This window comes from Pinus tabuliformis, chromosome 2_2, assembly GCF_031772625.1.
Source record: "Pinus tabuliformis cultivar Carrire ecotype Pingquan chromosome 2_2, CPIR1, whole genome shotgun sequence".
Lineage (NCBI taxonomy): Eukaryota > Viridiplantae > Streptophyta > Pinopsida > Pinales > Pinaceae > Pinus > Pinus tabuliformis.
This window is the reverse complement of record NC_142300.1, coordinates 371,375,855-371,395,534: the sequence shown is the minus strand read 5'-3', so window position 1 is coordinate 371,395,534 and position 19,680 is coordinate 371,375,855.

Sequence of the window (19,680 nt, the reverse complement as noted above, 5' to 3'; positions counted from 1 at the left end):
TTCGCACCACCTCTGCACAGCCAAACCCTAATAAGAAACAAATTCATAATCACTCCATCCACTTAAGCAAAAATACAAAAACAATGTTCTTTTTCATAGAAGTAGTTTGAGTTCATGCATTTCACATCATTAGAAGTAATGGCATCATTTGTAGACATTTTCACTCTCACTATTGCACCATAGAGGTTAAACTAGTTAGATTAGGGTTTACTAGGGTTTCCATGCTTTGGTTGGCTTTCAGTTCATTTTTGCAAAGTAGATCAATTTCCCTTGAGATAGCCTTCGTCCATAATTTAGAAAGCTTCTTCTAAGAGCATATAGAAGTTGGCTTGAGCCCTAGCGGACTTGTGCCAACTAACCAAGTGACAGCTGCGACAAGAGCTAGTACTTGTGCATACAGCACCGTCGCTTCCAAGTTTGTACGAACTACCGGGTTGATAAAATTAGGGATAGGAAGCCCCAGGAGGAATAGCATTATTGCTGCAATACTAGAGCCCACCAGGAACCTCGCCCAATCTGGGTGGAATCCCCAAGGTCCTCTGAGACTTCCGTTTCTGGCCATGCTCAATCTGGCAGACTTGAATAAGTTAATGAACAATCTAATTAGATACAATCCAGCTTGGCCTCCGTTCCTAACCAAACTTCCATCGGATATTCCAAAATTCGAAGGGAAGAGTGGGGAAGACCCAGGCGACCATGTAACCACATTCCATTTATGGTGCTCATCGAACTCCCTCATCGATGATTCGATTAGGTTGATACTATTTCAACACACCTTGACTAGCAATGTCGCTAAGTGGTATATAGAGTTGCCAAGGGGAACTTTTACATATTTTGCCGATTTGGCTAACATTTTCTTAAACCATTTTCAGTTGCATGTCTATTACGAAGCCGGAACTAAACTTCTGGCCAATTTTCATCAGGACATGGCCACTCACATTTCTTATCATATTTAGGAATGGAGATGGATAAAGAGGCTCATCAAAGCCGAAATTCCACCTAAATTCCGTCTCGAATGGTTTTTAAAATCATTACAACTCGAGATCTCCAAGGATGTTTCTATGTCCGGAGTTTATTCCGAAGAGCAGGCTATCTTTCGCGCCCAACAGTTAGAACTGATATATTCTCAGTTTGGGACCCTTCAACTCTTAGATCCACAATTGATATAGCCAAACGGAAGCCAAGCCCGCATGCTAACAGTATTGTTGGATCGATTGATGTGAATGCGGTGAACCTTTTGAGCTAATTGCAGCAGTTGTCTATACAAATTTCTTCTTCCAATCAAGCTACACCATCTACTACTCCACCTTCTCAACCTTCTTCTGTAAATTCCATTCAGACTTCTAACCCCAAAGGAAATCAAAATTCTGATGGGAAGAAGAAGGGACGAGGTAAAAAGAAGAATCAAGATGGGAAGGGTAATGCAAATAAGCCCGACAATAATGCTGGTGAGGGTGGAAAAGAGTCTAAGAAGAAAGTTAAGTTTCCATGCAAGCTATGCAGTGGAGACCATTTGACTCATCTATGCCAAAAAAGTCAAGATGCTCAGCGCTTGTTAGTGCAGCAAGGGTCTTCTAGCTCCCAAACTGTCTTTACTAACCCTTCCCCCAAGTGCAGCAGTTGCTTGCTGGCACAAATTCAAACCCTGGTACCTCTGCAGGGGGCAACCAGGAGGGGGACAATTCCTCAAATGTTTTCATGATGGGTTCTCATGTCAATGTGGCCACACGGTCACATGATTATGGTGAAGCTGAAACATCCAAGGATAGATCTGTTCCCGGAACTACAGATCCACTTCATATTGAGCAACCCTCTGTCAAGTCTATACCTCGGATACCAAAAGGTTTCACCAAACGCATGACTATCAACCCTAATGCTAGGGCAGCCTAGAATTACTCCATTGTAGAGGATCTGGCTCAAATTCCATGTGCTATGTCTTCTTTAGAGGTACTCGAGTCATGTCCAACTCAACAAAGTGCTTTGCTTTCAGCGATATGGGCAGTTGATCCAAACAATTCTTTAGTGCTCACTTTTGACATGCTCAATGTCAAAAAGGGACTCCCTCATCATATGGCTTTTCAAATAAAGTCTACTTACTGGAAAACTAACATTTTTCAAATTGTTATTGATGAGGGAGCTTCCACGTGCATTATGTCGATGTCATGTTGGAAGGTCATTGGATTATCTTCGGCTGTTCCTTCACCCATGCTCTTGATAGCATTTGACGGACATTCTCATAGGCCACATAGGATTATCCCAACCTTTCCTATATGTGTTGGAGGGAAGGTCATTAACATCGAAGTAGAAATCATTGATGCCAACCTAGATTACAATCTCCTCTTAGGAGGAAATTGGATTAATGAAATGGATGTCATCATTTTGACTCTATTTCGAGTCCTTTGTTTTCCTCATGATGGGAAAATTGTTAAGGTTGATCAATTGGATTATTCTCTAGTTGACCCTCGTGCAAATTCAGACTCTACTGTTCCGTTGGTGGATAACCCCTATCAACCTATAGAGAATCTAGGATTTGGGATGTATTCTTCATTGATGGGTACATTTGATCTTCCCACTCCTATAGCTAGAATCAATGTCATTTCATCTTCCAAAGAGTCTTCATGGGAAGAGTTCTTGCGGACTCATTATTTTTCAGACCCTTGGACCTTGCCTTCACCTAATACCACATTAGATGAAGGACAAGTTGGTGGAATGGCATTCCCTATGTTTGCAGCAGAGCTTAGACATCAGTCTATCATTAACTCTGAAGATGACCATCCTAATCCTTTTTCAGAGGAAGAGTTAGATGGTGATGTGGCCCTAGATTGGACCCTTCACTCTACTTCTACTTTGTATTGCTTAGATATGGTTTTACCATCTGACGAAGCAATATTAAAAGCAATGATGGGTGTAGATCGACCTTGGGAAGACTTACACCATCGTTCATATTTTCTTCCCCCATTGTGAGAAGTCGAGTCCAGGTTTTCCAATCTGCTTACTAGCAATGTTTGTATGGTTTCAAACCCTTTGGCTCCAGCACACATCCGTGTCGAAGGTAACATGCCGGTCATTTCAAAAACTGTACCGATAAACATCTCTAAGAACCCTAATATTATAGAAAATGTCTTCATCGGAGCCGAGTGTTCCCCTGAAGAGATTCAAATTTACACCGACCTCTTTAAAGAGTTTCGTGATGTATTTGCTTGGTATTATGAAGAAATGCCTAATATTGATCCATCCATCGTTTAGCATGAGATCAAGACGTATGAAAACGCTAAGCCGATTTTTCTGAAGTTTCAGCCGGTCAATCCTAAGAAAGTAGCAGCTATCAAAGCTGAAGTAGAAAAGCTACTCAAGGCAGGTTTTATATACCCCGTTCCTCTAACGGATTGGGTTTCTAATCTAGTCTTGGTTGATAAAAAAACAAGGAAAGACCTGTGTATGCATTGACTTTAGGGATTTGAACAAAGCTTGTCCGAAAGATAATTACCCCACACCGTTTATTGATCAGATCGTTGATGAATGTGCGGGTAATGAGATTTTTTCCTTCATGGATGGATTCTCCAGTTATAATCAGATATCTATCCATCCAGAAGACCAGCATAAGACAACTTTCATATGTCCCTAGGGTACCTTTGCATACAAAAAGATGCCTTTTTGTCTTAAAAATGTTGGAGCCACATTTCAGCAGGCCATGTTATATGCTTTCCACGACATCAAGCATGTCATCAAAGCATACTTGGATGATTTAGCTGCTCGTTCTCGAAAGAGAATCGATCATCCTGGTCACCTTCGGTTGGTTTTTGAGAGATGTCAATTTTACAAGATCCAGTTGAACCCAAATAAATGCATTTTCGCGGTTACATCTGGTCGGTTGTTAGGGTTCATTGTGTCAACTGAAGGGATTCAAGTTGATCCCTTCAAGGTGGAGGCAATAGTTCAGTTTCCTCCCCCATCTTCCATCCGACAACTTCAAAGTCTTCAGGGGAAGGAAAATTTCTTGAGACGGTTTATAGCGAACTATGCTGAGATAACTAAAGGGTTTATGCGTTTTCTCAAAAAAGGATTTCCATTTTTATGGGACGAATTTGTGCAATGATCTTTTGATGCCTTGAAGTAGGCATTGATCTCTGCCCCTCTTTTGAGTCCATTGGATTATGGTAGATATTTCATTTTATATCTTGCGGCTGCGGAATCAACCATAGGTATGGCTTTGGTTCAGGAAGATGATGCTCTCATGGAGCATGTCATTTACTACTTGAGTTGAGGCTTGGTAGGCCCTGAACTACATTATTCTTTGGTTGAGAAATTAGCCTTGGTAGTTGTCCATGTTGTCCAACGGATTCGCCATTATTTTCTACTACGCAAAACATTTGTCTTAGCGGCGGTCATTCCTTTCCAATTTTTCCTCAGTAGGTGAGTGATCGGGGGAAAATACAATCGATGGATTGTTATTTTACAAGAATTCGATCTCGAGTTATTGTCGGCCAAGTCTAAGAAATCATTGGTTTTTGTGGAATTAATTTCTGAGCTACCTTGTGGAGAAGATACTATTTATGCGGAAAGTTTTCCTGACGAACATCTGTTCCTCATCTCTTCACAAGATCCCTAGAATGGGGATATCATAATCTATCTCCAGACTTTGAAGTTCCCTCCTGCTACCTCCAAGGATGAACATCGAAAATTACGTCACTTGGCTAAGAAATACGTTATAATTGGTGATACATTATATTGCCGAGGGGTTGATTCAATCCTTAGGCGTTGTTTAACCTTAGAGGAAGCAAAGTCTGTGCTTAATGATTGCCACAGTGGAGCTTGTGGCGGTCATCTTTCAGGGCTTGCTACAGCCCAAAAAATCTTGCGTGCTGGCTAATTTTGGCCTTCTCTTTTCAAAGATTGTATTGAAGTGGTCAAATGTTGCCACCCTTGTCAAGTTACTCAAAAGATGCACTCGCATCCAACTCCTCTTTTCCCTATTACTGTCAGTCCTTTTAAAAAGTGGGGTATTGACTTTACTACTTGTAATCTGCCTTCAACAACGAATCACAAGTACAGTATCATGGTCATAGACTACTTTACGAAGTGGGTTGAGGCCATGCCCACTTATAAAAATGATAGTGAAACAATGGCATTGTTCCTCTTCAATCAGATTATTTGAAGGTTTGGTATCCCGAGAGAGATTTTCATTGACCCTGGCAGTCATTTCCAGAACCAACTGATGTCCTAATTGGCTCTTAAATTGGGTTTCCGGCAGGAGCATTCTTCTCCCTATTATCCTTAGGCTAATGGCCAAGTAGAAGCCGTGAATACCTCAAGATGATCCTGCAAAGGACAATTGACAAAAATCGCTCCAATTGGCATCTCATGTTGTATCCAGCTCTCTGGGCGTACCGAACCTCGGTAAAGACTGCCACTAGTTTTACACCTTTTCAGTTAGTTTACCGGCTGGAATTTATCTTTCTTGTTGAATGTGAAATTCCATCTCCTAAGATAGCTGTTGAGCTCCCTCCAGAGACCTCTAGTCTCAAGGAGCGCCTCCTTCATTGGGAATATCTTGATGAGCAGCGTCGAGATGCCGCCACAATCAATGAGGCTCATAAGAAAAGGGTTAAAACTCAGTATGATAGAGTTGTCCATCCTCGAGTCTTTTCTGAAGGCGACCTTGTCCTGGTCTATGACCAAGATAAAGACGCCTTGGGGGCAGGAAAATTCAAGTCTATGTGGTATGGTCCCTTTATAGTCAAACGAGTTTTAGAAAAAGGGGCTTATGAATTAGTTGATTTTGAAGGGAACAAGTTGGCGGAGCCCCGAAACGGGCTCTACCTCAAGAAGTACTTTGCCTAGGTTACGGCTGAGCAATGGCTTCTTTGTATATTTTTGTATTTTTGTACATATCTTATCGGGAGTTTTTGTGATATCGACACTTTTTTTATCTGCTTTGGCAGGTGTTGATGGATGGCAGGTGTTGATGGATGACTTGGTCTATTTCAGATTCCCTGATGGTGCTAGTCGGCACACTCGAAACCTCACTTCCGCAATTTGGGTGATTTATTATCCAACTAGTCAGTTGATGGTATCAAGGGGAGTATGTATTGGTCCTGCGTCAAATAATATGGCCAAGTATACTGCCGTCATTAATTTACTATCCGAAGCTATTTCTTGTGGAATCGATTTGTTGGTAGTCTATCTTGATTCGCAACTGGTAGTGTCACAATTGAATAACATCTATCGAGTTCGGGATCCTTGTTTATATCGCTAATATTTGAGAGTGAGGGTGTTTCAAATATCATTTGTTTATATTACTTATGTGCACATTCCATGATATAATAATTCATTAGCAGATTCTATCGCTAATCATGCTTTAGATTGGCATATCATTCATTCATCAAGATAAAATCAAACATCAAAAATCTGGAACTGTATATATATATATATATATATATATATATATATATATATATATATATATATATATATATATATATATATATATATATACATATATGTATACATATATATACATATATATACATATATATATATATATATATATATATATATATATATATATATATATATATATATATATATATATATCATAAAATCACCCGTGTGTACATAAAGTGTGTCAAAAATAATATACAAAATCAGGACTAAAATGCCCATAATCATGTCCAATACATCTAATGACTCGGCTCAGGATGAGCGGCTAAGTAGGTGACCACTGCTTTGGCCACACACCGAAAAAGGTGAACCCAGTCACATGGCGCTCCTACTACGCGGCACTGCATATCCTCTGGTAGATCTTCTACGGCCTCCATCGGTACCCAGTGGGTCAACCTCACCAAGTTTTGTTGGATTGCGTATAAGACTCTCTCAGTCTCTGCAGCTGCCTCTTCAGCACCTCTTCCACGATGCCTGTGCCATGGAAATCTGTCTGGTCGTACCAGACCCACATTTGGAACATGATCATTATATCAGTCATTTAATCCCATCAAAAATATCTTTAAGTTCATTTTCATATTTGAAAAACTTAAAAATCATAAAAATTGACAAAACTTTAAAAAATGGTTACCTATCTCTCCCCATGTTGTATTTGGTGGCAGCACCAGATCCGGATCTCCCCCGAAATCCATGCCAGCATAGGGATAGTCATCCATAGCGATGATTTTCTGCTCCCACCAGGAGAAGAAATCATCATCAAAAGCAGTCCTTGGTACATCTCCGCCTCCAAGGCGTTTCATCAAGTCGACCCACCTACCCATCTGAGGATCTCGGGGGCTACTAATAGGAACTGATACTCTAGGACTTAACCCTGGAACCTTCTTGAAGAATAAGGAGCACAAAATGGTCCCATATTCGAAGTTCTTGGTCTGTCCTTTCGAATGGAGGATAACAAACTCTTCATATTGGTCAGAAAAGGTGTACACCAGTCAAATGCAGTAGTGAGACAATCTACGGCCAAGCTCATGGATAGTCGTGACTCTTGGTGCAATGAGGCTAATCCATTTACCCTGGCTATGGTGAATAGTATGATCCTCAGGGACAAACTCTCTACATGTTTGATTGGAATTTGGCTTCCAATTTTCTCTGGATGCCCCAGGCAGTGTATATGCACGTAGTCTTCCAATGAAAGACTACCTCGTGATTGGCCTATTGAATGCACTACTTCTCCTCTCCGGGAGAGTCCGGTGATAAAGTAAATATATTCTACCTCTATCCTCAAAGGCATTTGATCAATCATGAACACATCATCTTTGATACTCCAATATTGGATTAACATTTCAAGCAAGCGGGTGTTTTCCTTCATATTTGGCATTTTGAAAAATTTTAATAAACCGCATCCCCTCAATGCATCCAAGGCTTATTGATCATTCATAACCTCATCATCAATAGTGGCATGCTCCCTTTCTGTCCAGGTGATTGTCATCTTGAAAGAAAATCAAGTTTAACAATTAGATTTTTATGTTTTAATTTCAAACCACGTATATGCGGGTCCATTTCATACACAGTGACATGTAGGGCCTCTGTATACACGGGTTTCTCATAACCAACCCGCGTATACATCGCGTTGATATTTTTAACATAATTTCCAATGGTAAAACCTCAATTAAAATTTCTAAAAACAATCACAATATGATGCAAGCTAGATTTCGGGGTTACCTGGTGATTTTGAGCCAATTTGAACAATCAAATTCTTTGGAGGGCAAGTTTTCTTCTTTTCCTCTGCAGCTTTTACTCTCAACACAAATGGTAAAAAATGGTGAGTCAAAATTCATTTTATAAGCTTTGAAAATGTTAATTTTTTTCAAAACTTGATTTATTTTCTTCTCATGAATCTTTTAACTTGGGAGCTTGGATTGTCAAGAATAGGTTTTTTTTCAGGACATTTTGGACGCTTTTTCGAAAATTTCAAGTCGGTTCCATGACTGCTGACCCATCATGGCAGGTACGATTTACTCACTGGCATATAGGTTAGGGAAGCCATTTTTCTGTTGCATTTTTCATACTAGCCTCCATTTGTGGATACACTTGCCATAGGGTCGATCCCATTGTGTTATGGTTCATAAACCATCTTCACTCGCCGAATTTTTAAATCATGACATGATGGTAGAGACATCCTTTTCATGGGCATCATAGTTAGCACCTCACTGACATTGGTTTCCCATGCTGCTTCATTGAGTAGGCTTGAGAGTCCTCTCTAGTCTTGCTATGACTTATGCGTTGAAGACTCATTCCTCTTTTCTTCTTCACTTCGTTCTGGCCTTATACCCTAGAGGCTCCTTTGTGTTGATTTGTACTAATGCATTTCATTTTGATCATTTGCACCTTTTGGCCTTGAGCTGGCTTCACTTGGACTCGTGTTTAAGCCACTTTTTGACCATGTTTTCTGCAAAAATCAAACTTGCAATCCCTTAGCTTCTACAACTTGACACACCTTCAGACCCATGGAAGGAACATCCCTTTGAGTGTCCTTGACCAGTTTCTCCTCCCTGCATTGAGCATAGGAATGTTCCCATCCCAAGAACTAGATCATATGTTTCACTAACACTCGTTCTTTCCACTATACTATAACATTCTTTTATTCTTTTTCCAGCTTAAAGAAAAAGACAAAAACAAGATAATATTTCCATATGTTGTTGGTAGCTAGAGTCAGTTGTGTCGCCCTTAAACAAAGCACTCAAAAGAAAGTCTCTCCACCATTTGGGCGAGATTTATTTTGACTTAGGTACACCTTAACCTTGTTTTTGAGTCAGTTCTCCTCTGATTGGTTATCTCTTCCAATCATATGGAGAGTTCGTTCGTGCCTCCTGCATGACGAACTTATATAGAGTCATCATATGCTGTCACATGGTCATCATTGAGTCGTGCTTTTGTTCAAGGGAAGTAAGCTTGAGTGGGCCTCTCTGCGGTGTCTCTTGACTTATTTTCAGTTAGCCATCCCTGGTTATCAGTGTCTTGTCTATCATCACATCAGTTATATTGGTCCTTTACTCATGTCGGTTTGAGAAGGTCTCCATTGACTTCTTGCTGGCGGGTCTTGTCCTTATCGACAACGACATCTTGCTCTGAGGACAGGCCTAGAGCCGCACCCTAGCCCTATTTTCATTATTGATAGGTCACCTTGTGTTCAGCATCGATCAGTATCATGGGTCTTTGACTGAGTGGTTTCCCTTGTGTTTGACATCAGCTTTCATTATCACACATTGGGATTCGTGCAGTGCCTGGGTTTCCATTTGACCTTATTGGTGGATACCTCGCCTCTGTGTCAGCTTTCATTATTGGTTGGTTCAGAGGGTTTCTATCATGCACTAGCTACATCTTGTGTACGCCGAAAACGTGCTTCAGTCGGGTTACTACATCTTTTTCATCCGATTCCTTCCACATTATTGGCTTACAAGTTACACACGCGCTAGATTGATGAAGGATGCCTTAATGCCTTCCTTCTAGCAGATCTTTCCCTATTGACTACGACTCATTGCTCTGGGGCAAAGGTCTAGAGTCCATTTGGTAGTACCTTGGGGTTTGCAGTCATCAGTGGCAGATCCTTCACTATTGACAATGGGAAACCATCATTGTCTCCTGATTGATAGATTCTTACAGGTGTTCGACTTCAGCTCATTTATTCACACTTGTTAGATTGTATTGGGTACCTTGACTCTCATTATCATTATCAGTGAGTAGTCTCATGTTTGTAACGATATACATCAATGACCGGTAATCAAACGATTTCTCACGTGGTCAACTTCAGATCATTCATTCCCATTGTGTAGAAATGTACCATGGTGGTCAGTGAAGACCTCGGGTTGCATCAAAATTCTTTGGTTCACTTGTCAGTTTCTCCTGTTGTTGCTAGTTGACACCATTCCACATTATATGTTGTAGTCCTTCACAACAACATTCTATATGCTGGCAACCGAGTTGTGATGTAGTACCATCTTATTGCATCATGTTCATTTGGTACTATTGGGATCAGTTTTTGACATCAGTGATCAGCTTCATCTTTCAACATCATTGATCATCTTCTTATATGTGATATTCAGACATGTACTTGTTCGATCATGATCAGATGATCCGTTATGTAATTTTAGTTCTTTATACTTGTATACATAGTGGATCCAATTGTACTTGATATGTGGACATGTTGTACTTTCTCTGAGCATGGGTATGCCCACCTCTGACAGTTGTTTCTTTCTGATCTTCTTTTATTGGCTTAGCAGGCTGAAATCTGGTGAATTCCATCTCAGTTTTTGATAGGTTTCCTTTCCATATACTTAATACATTTCGGTCATCATGTTCCCCTTTTGACCTCATATATTAAAGGGCATCTGTTATAGATCCAAATACCACCTTATGTATTTTTTATGCTTGGTTATGGCCTAGGGCAACCCCTCCTTCCAGACTTGGTCCAAATATTTAAAAAACAGTGTTTTACTCCCTGTATGCGACTTTGCCCTGTATTAAACGTGTGTACATGCGGGTCAGTATATACCCAACACGCATATATGTCTTAAAACACTTTAAAAAAAATAAATTTCCTTAACTATGGGCAGAGATCACGGGTTTTACCTGTTGATTACCTATTAGTGCCCATGGCCCAAATGTTCCCAACTATTTCCCAACTAAAAAACTATTTTGGGAGAATTATAAAAAGACTTCAATGGGAAGGCCTTAAGGAGGAGAGAAAATAGAGAATTACTCTGCTGAGATTATCCCCTGATCAAGTCTGAAGATCCCTATGCTTCAAGCACTTCCCCAAGTTCAGGAAACCCTTGTTTCCTTGAGAGTTTATATCCTTTCACTTGTGGGAGATATCCTTGTGTTGGTTATGGAAGGAGCCTTTTGAAGACCGGGACTAGATGGACCTGGAGGATAGTTCCGCTTGGAGCTGAAAGAGGAAGACTCAAATGAACTCTTTCTATGTTTTTGTTATAGTTATCTACAATAAAAGAAACATTGTCTTATTCCTGATATCAACTTTGTTCATGCATCTGATGTTATTGTTATGGTTTATGTGTGAATGACTATTTCAATGTATAACTAACCATCTACTTATATGTTATAAATTTTATTTCACTATAATGCTTTATCTATATGCTAATGTGTGTCTTTGAATTGGTTGTTTTGCAGGTTCAAAGATCATGAGGAGTTGCAGAGGGTTTGAACCCTGGCTGGAACTGCCCGAACGAAGGACCCCTGGGTATGTACATCCTCACATAGTTCTCTCATTTAAGCATTTTTCCTGAGTTATTTGCTTGTTTCTTGTTATAGATTACTCCTACTCTACTAGGGTTCTAACTCAAAGCCCTAGGGGCCTTTATCCCTTAACAGCGCAGCACTTGGAAGCGATGCTTCTTGGGCACTTCCCTTTCAAATTCATCCAAAAATTTATCTAAATTAGTTAGGCCATCATAATAAGGAAAACTTCTTAGCTCAGATGATACACATCGCGACGATTTAGTCATCATATTACAACGCAACGTAGATACTTCGTGCAACCTATTCTGCCAGTACTCCAATTCTTCATTCGAATTTGATGTACATGATCTTTCGTGGTCCCATGCAATTCATCCATTGGCTGCCGGATTAACCCAATCTTGGTCTCACGTTGGTATCTTATAGATTTGGTTCAAATCATAATTGCTTTCCTCATAGTTCGTTGACTGGTTTAGTATAGTGCAGTCCTTCTGTGAGGTTCAACGGTACTACCATGCAGAGCATTTTTCTTTCAAACGACATTGTCCGCTTCTTCAAATTGATGACCCCATTTATGTCGATATCCAAATCAATCCCAAGGAGTGCAGGATATGGATTGTTGTCATCAAAAATCTCTATTACTTCAAAGTCAACCAATGTGCTTGCACCTTCTATATCTATGGTTACCCCATGCAATCTCCCCATAGGGATAATCTTCTGTTGATTTTCCATTCTTAATTGAATTGAAGACCATTGCAGCGTAGGCTTGCCCATTTTTTCCCATGTCTGTTTAGGAAAAACATTCACATCCAACCCCAAACCCAAAATAACTTGATCCATCTCATATTCTCCTATTTGCACGGTGAGCCTCATCTCACGTCCTGTTCTCTTCTAATGTATGTCGGTCTTTCTAACTGCGTGGTGCCCATTACTAGCATTATCCCTACCAACACATTTTTTTATCAACTCATGTAATCCTTTCACAGCCTTGATATTGTGTAATAGTTTCATGCAAGTATACAAGAAAGTAGCAAGCATGGAGGGGTCAACTTCTTCAGATATCCTATCCTAACTTCCTAAGGTAGAGGCTTCAGCGAAGATTTTCTTTGCTTCCATGAACATTTCCTTTGCGCACTCTAAATCAAACCCAACTTCTTTTTCTGGAGCCTTGTAGACCCATCCACCTTCTTCAGGCTATTTTCCCTTATCGTCACCAGTCATCATACCACTTTGTAGCATGATATTGACATTGGGATCCTCTTCGCGAGGCTATGCTCTCATCATCTGTAGGTTCTAGGTAGGTTGTTGAGGCCGCGACTTCTTCTCCTACATTTTAACTATCAATATAGGGCATTCTTCTATCGCGTGGTCAAACTGATTATAATACCGACATGACGGGCGTGTCTGGCTCGTACATTCCCGTGCATAGTGTCCTAGCACTCTACAAGTATAGAAAATAACTTTCCCTCAACCTCTACCAAGTCCTCCTTCTCCTCGGCCTTGTCTGTGTCCCTGATATCCTCTGCGTGCTCCCCTAGCACCTTGATCTAGAAGCTGCTTTTCTGTTTGCATTTGATACGCGTGCGTTATTTCCATCATCAATTCATAGCTATGGTAGTTATGTTAATCGTGGCCCACTGATTTACAGAAATTGTAGAATAGTTGTTGTGGTGTCTGCACAAAATTTTGCAACTAGTGGCAATTGTTCGTACATTTTTTCCTACTACTTGATAGATAGCGCACCACAGCGTGGGCCCCATACTTGTTCCAACTTGAACTTCCTACCTCAGGGGCATTGGCCCTCCTCCTGCCATATAGTTTTCTAAAACTGGGCAGTGATCCTTATCATGCCCATGGCTTTTACACTTGAGGCGCCAAACTTCTTCACACACTTCCAGCAGAGCCTCTTTTTCCTTCTTCAAGCTATGAAACTCCAAGCAGAGGTTCTCCAACTCTGCCTGAATCTACTGAAATCCCAATGTTGCATCCTGGATAGATGTCTCATGTAATCTCATTGCGATCTCGAGTGCTTCCGCCTGTGTTCCTATCTTTTGTTGTGATAGAGCAATCCTTAAGTGAGGCAGGAGTGTGACTACAAACCAATCGTGGTGCTGATTGTCTATGAGATTCATATTGGCTTCATGGATTCCACACTTTAGTCTCTGCTCTAGCTCCCAGGGTGTTTCACTGATCCTCATTGTGATTTCCTTGAACCCCACTACAGATTGTGTTTCAGACTTAGGCCTTTTGAATTCCTTGTTCAGCGCAGTTTGGGTGTCCGCTAATGATGCCAACGGATTATCAATGTAGTACTTAATGTACCACGTCAATGCACAATCTTTTAGAGAAGTAACCAACTGTGCTTTCTTCATGTGATCATCTGTAATATTTTGTGTTGTCCACATGACTTTCACAACAAACCAAAGCTGGTCTAGGCCCTCATTTCCCAAGCCCTTGAAAATGGGAGATTTCATCGTATTCAACATATTGAACAGTGTCGGCTGTGGTGGTGGTGTGGGAAAAGGTGTATACTATGGAGGTGAAGGTGGAGGTGGTGTGGATGGATGAGGTATTCACAGAAACCCTTGCCTTATTAACTGGACAATGCTATGCGGTGAAGCCTGTACTGCTCTCTCGTCGTCGCTCAAAGGAGGCTCTATCAACGGGTTGTATTCGGGACCCATTCTCTCCGGATTTATAAAGAATCATCCACTTCATGTAGATCCAAACATCAAGGCAGTAGCATAACTTGATTTTCACACAAGAGCATCTTAATCCAAGTATTCAAAGATCTCAAATACTTACCTCACAGTCCCCTAAAAAAGCGTCACTCTGCTTCGTTGTAACTGATTGAGGTATCGACTACGAATTATGTCATGAATCCTCCTGTGACTCAATCAAACCAGTGATCGACAGTGTGCATGATCTTATCTTTATAAGCTTCCAACCTCCGTACTAGCTTCGGGGTCCACACTATTGGACCGTCAAGCCTCCACCTTCCTTGGCCATCTACCAATTTAGCAATCCAATCATATAGTTCAATTGGGAAGGTGCAAAATAAGATCTCGTGAATTCCTGTGTACAGATATTTGTCCAACCACTATTCCTTCATTAGGCACGGTTTTATATTTTCTTGTACCGCGAATTCGTGGACCTTTCTATCCAACCACTCCTCAATTTCTTTCTTGGTCGGATTCCAGTGATGCGACATCACACATATCTTTATGCAGATCCTAGTCCCAACAACAGAACCATTTGTTGGCTTAGTGAGTCTTGACCCAGGTTCAAAGTTAGTTGCGCCAAACAAATAACTACACTACTAGCCCCTTCGACATCAATCCACGGAGTGTGGATTGAAGTCTCACCTGAAGCAATATGGGGGGATGCTGGAACCAAGTTTCCACACCCAGAGATGAGCGTGATGTCGTTTTATGCCCTAAAGCTGCCTTTGAGTAGATCAATAAGCCTTTATGTCTTATCAATATAACTCCCTTTAATCTGACTCTAAACCTTTGTGAAGGTTTACGATGGTCTTTCATGGACCTTGAATAGACTAATCAGCTACTTACGCGCATCAAAGATTACTTATAACCTAGTAATTACTCAGATCAACTTAAGTGTTTGATAACTTCAACATACAAGATAATCTTTGCGTAAATAGTTAACAGTAATTGGATTCATATAATAGTATAAATCATGTAAATTCACACATCAATACATCACTATTTCATAGACCCATTTGTTGGGCATGGAACCCCCCCCCCCCCAAAGGCATGTGTTGGGGCTTAAAGCCCAAGTTTTGACCAAATCTTGTTGTAAAAGCTCCACGAATAGCAGGCGCGGGGCACAAAAGTATGATAGAGTCACAGGGTTGTCTACCCTATTTTTGTAATGTAATTTCGGATGGATAGACCTACCCATGGTCCGCGGACCATGGGATTGTATAAATAGAGTGAGGCTCTAAGTGTAAAAGATAACGAATGAATAAGGAAGTCTAAGTGATTGAGTTGAAGTGTAAAGTGTGTCTATGGGTTGTAGAGTAGGAGAAGGCTCTGCAGTTGAGTGTGTAGAGGCCTAGTAGTCTGCAGCTGAGTGCGTGGACCCCTGTAGTTGAGTGCGTAGGGCAGGTTGAGTCTGTAACTGTTGAAGTATCAATAAAGAGAAGTTTTGATATAATTCTATGTATCTTTTCCTGGGTTAATGCATGATTGGATATAATTTGCAAATATACTGTTTATTTACTACGAGAACCTGTATGAATGTTTTTATTGTTGAGTATAACTTAAGACATTTAAGTAGGCAAAGGTGCTTAAATAATATTGGAATATAAATAAGAGCTTGAGTAATATCATAGAGCGCGACACAACCCCTGGTTAGGGCTACGCGAAGGCAAGGTATCAGTCCGCGAGGAATGAAAGGTGCACAAAGCCACCTATGCGTAGGGACAAACAAAGAACCAGTCAAACTCACCATACATCTCTAGGGTGTGGAAACCTGGTTCTAGCACCCTGCCATACTACTTCAAGTGAGACCTCAGTTCGCGCTCCACAGACTATTGCCAAAAGGGCCAATAGTACAGGGATTTGTTTGGCTAATTAACTCCGAACCTGGGTTAGGCCCCAACAAGTCAACATTATGTTTGAGGGCATGCACCTGGGACGCGTGCCAAACCTGAAATTCGAAGATTGGGACCTTGTTGACCATGAGAAGTTACCTCACCCTGAGACCAAACACCTTATGAAGCCCAAGTAGAACACCATGGCGGGGGTTACAGAACTAGAGCCGCGAAAGTGGTTGCACGGAGTGGAAAAGGCAGGGCTATTGAATCTTCTCTGGGTGCCGCATTTCCACCGCACCCCAATAACCATTTTGGTCATTAGGCAGCTACTCTCCCTGGTGCATGATGGGTGTTTGTAGCTGGAGGAGCCCATCCCCATTATGACAGACTTGATTCACCACATGTCCTGGCTTCCATGCAAAGGGGAGGACCCCGCGGACATCTCAGAAGGGAAGGGCAGTGTTTAATGAAAATTTTCTATTCATTAGTTTTCAGTGTGCTTTGGAAAGAGAAAGGAAAACTTCTAGGTACAAGGGCACAATTCGAAAGGCTAAAATTAATGGGGGAGGTTTCAAGCTTCGACATGCTCTCATGCACTCAAGAGGAAGAGACAATCAAGGTAGGGCATATGGCGCAATTCTAAATGATGAAGGGGAAGGGTTCAAGCTTCCCAAGTGCATTGTACACTCAAGGGAGAGAGGGAGGGTCCAGGGTGCACTCCTGAAGGCTGAAGAAGGAAGGCTTTAGACCTTTGGGCTGTGCTTATGTGCTCAAGAAACTGAAGAGGGTGCATGTCACAAATCTGAAGGCTGAAGGGTGAAGCTTCATGCATTCAGAGTGCATTCATGCACTCAAAGGGTTAGGAAGGCACATGGCTTACTGTGGAAGGTGTTGACCTTAAGGCCTTCTTGGTGCAATCATGCGCTCAAAGAGGGTGCACTTATTCAATTCAAACAAGTGTGCTCAAAGGAATACTTGGTTTTCTGAAGGGTGCAATTCGGAACAAAGAAGGGGAAGGGCTTAGGGAGTGTGCTTTGTACTCTTTGAGGGTGCATGGTTCACTTTAAAGTGACGAAGGATTCTTGATCAAGGCTTCAAACTACACTCATGCACTCTTTGCCTTAATGGGTTTGCTTTGAAACCAAAATTTGCCTAAGTCTGGAAGATAAGAAAAGGGGAAAACATGATGAGTTTTAGACATAAAACCATTTGCGACACATACCAAATCATCGAGAAAACTTATACAATATTGAACAATGATAAGTATACATCAAAACACCACTTTACATGCATCTCCCAAGTACAACAAGTGAAGTATGTGTGACTACAACCAAAAAGTGTCGTTTTACAACAACAAAGATGTTGGGACTATGAAATATGTCAATAGTGTTATACTCAATCTGGCAACACTTGAGAACACTCAAGAACACTTGTCATTAGGGGAGTTTTGAGGTCTAAAATGGGCCTCCTAAGAAAAATGTACAACCAAAATAAACTTTATAAGAACCTATAGGATTCAAGATGATGATGTCAACCATGGGGGATGATTCGCCATTTTTGGAGTAAAAAAGTAAAAAGATTAAAAAATAATAAAATAATAAAACTACTTTTTCAACTTGTATTCCAACTTATCTCCCTATGTTTTTACACAAATTTTGAGTGGGAGTACTCATTGGATGAAAAATTTAATTCCTCATCCAAAGAGTACCCATGTTTCATACTTTTGATGGACCTTTGCTACAAGAAAAATGAGAAATACATGAAAAAACGTGATTGCAATCACGTTTTTCATGTATTTCTCATTTTTCATGTAGTAGGATCCATCGAAAGTATGAAACATGGGTACTCCTTGGATGAGGAATCAAGTTATGCATCCAACAATTGTTTCCACTCAAAATTTGAGTAAATCCATAGGGAGATACGTTGAAAATATGAGTTAAGAAAATAGTTTTTTCTTTTTTCCCTCTAAAATTTGATGATGTAATCTAATATTATTTTGTTATTGCGACTATTATTTTATAATTTCCTTAAGAAGCCAATTTTAGACCTCAAAACTCCCCTAATATAACACCATAAAATCGTACACTACAAAGGACATCTAATATTATCTAATAGAAAGTACAAATAAAGATTTTCCAACTGAAAACATTATGGAAGTTCCAAAAATTTAACTTCTCCTAGGGTTATTAAGGAAAAATTTGGACCACGCACCAAGAAAGAAGGCTAAAAGCACGATCGCGCAACATTTTATTTGAAAGCCACGCATTCAAGGAAACGTGTGACTCAAAAATTCGGGATCACTTCCCACACTTGGGGGAGGATTCCCTGACATTTCAAGTCTAGGACAACTGACTTGGAGTCGGCCTAAAGATATGCAACCCTCAATGGAATCATCTTGTCCTACTCTTGATAACTATCATTCTTGAACCAAGAGAGGGAAGTTGGGTTCGAAATTTCCTATATAAAAAATCCATGGGAGAACCAAAAAAGGAGACAATGTTATTGTTGCCAAATTGCTATTAGAGAAAATAAACATTCCATTGTTGAAGCCAAATAAAGTAAGAGAACTAGCATGTTGGTCATATTGCTTCTAAGCAATCCATTATCTTAGTGAGAGGAGAAGAGTCCACCATTGGAGAATCTTCATACTTCTTTGAGAGAGAGGAGAAGATTGCAAAGAGATTGAGGAAAAGAACCTCCTTGCTGAGGATTTTATAATTCTCTTAAATTGTTTAAGATTCATATATTGTATTCATCTTCTACTACCAACATTCAATAAAGGTATTTTTTTCCATTTTTTGTTGACTTGTTTGCTCCATTGAGCATTATTTGTGTATTTATCTCTTTGTTTTATTTTATGTTTGTATATACATTGTTTCCACTATTTTCGATGCTTTGTTTATCTGAGTATGTTCACTAACATCACCAACTTTGTATGTGTTGGAAATGTAGAAATGAAGAGCACTTCAAAAGGGACTGTAAATCTAAATCTCCTAAGAAAGGAAAGGGATTTGATGATGCTCCTTCTAGAGAGGTGAAAACCACCTCAGATGAAGGTGGGGATGTGTACTTGGCTTCTTATTAAAGTACACATGTTGATCATGACATATGGTTGATTGACTCAGGTTCATCCTTTCACTTCACTCCCCATAGAGAGTGGTTTTGTGAGTATGAGAAATATGATGGTGTTGATGTCTTCTTAGAGGATGATAGGAAGGCTAGAATTTTCAGTCATAGAAAGGTCAAGTTGAAGTTGCAATGTGGAAGGATTAGAACACTTCTGGGTGTTCTGCATATTCTTGCATTGGCCAAAAATTTGATTTATGTAACAAGATGGATGCTGCAGGTGTAAAAACAGTGCTCAAGAAAGATACCTGCAAGATGGTTTAGGGAGAAATGGTAATGATGTGGGGAGTTCAGATTGGAAC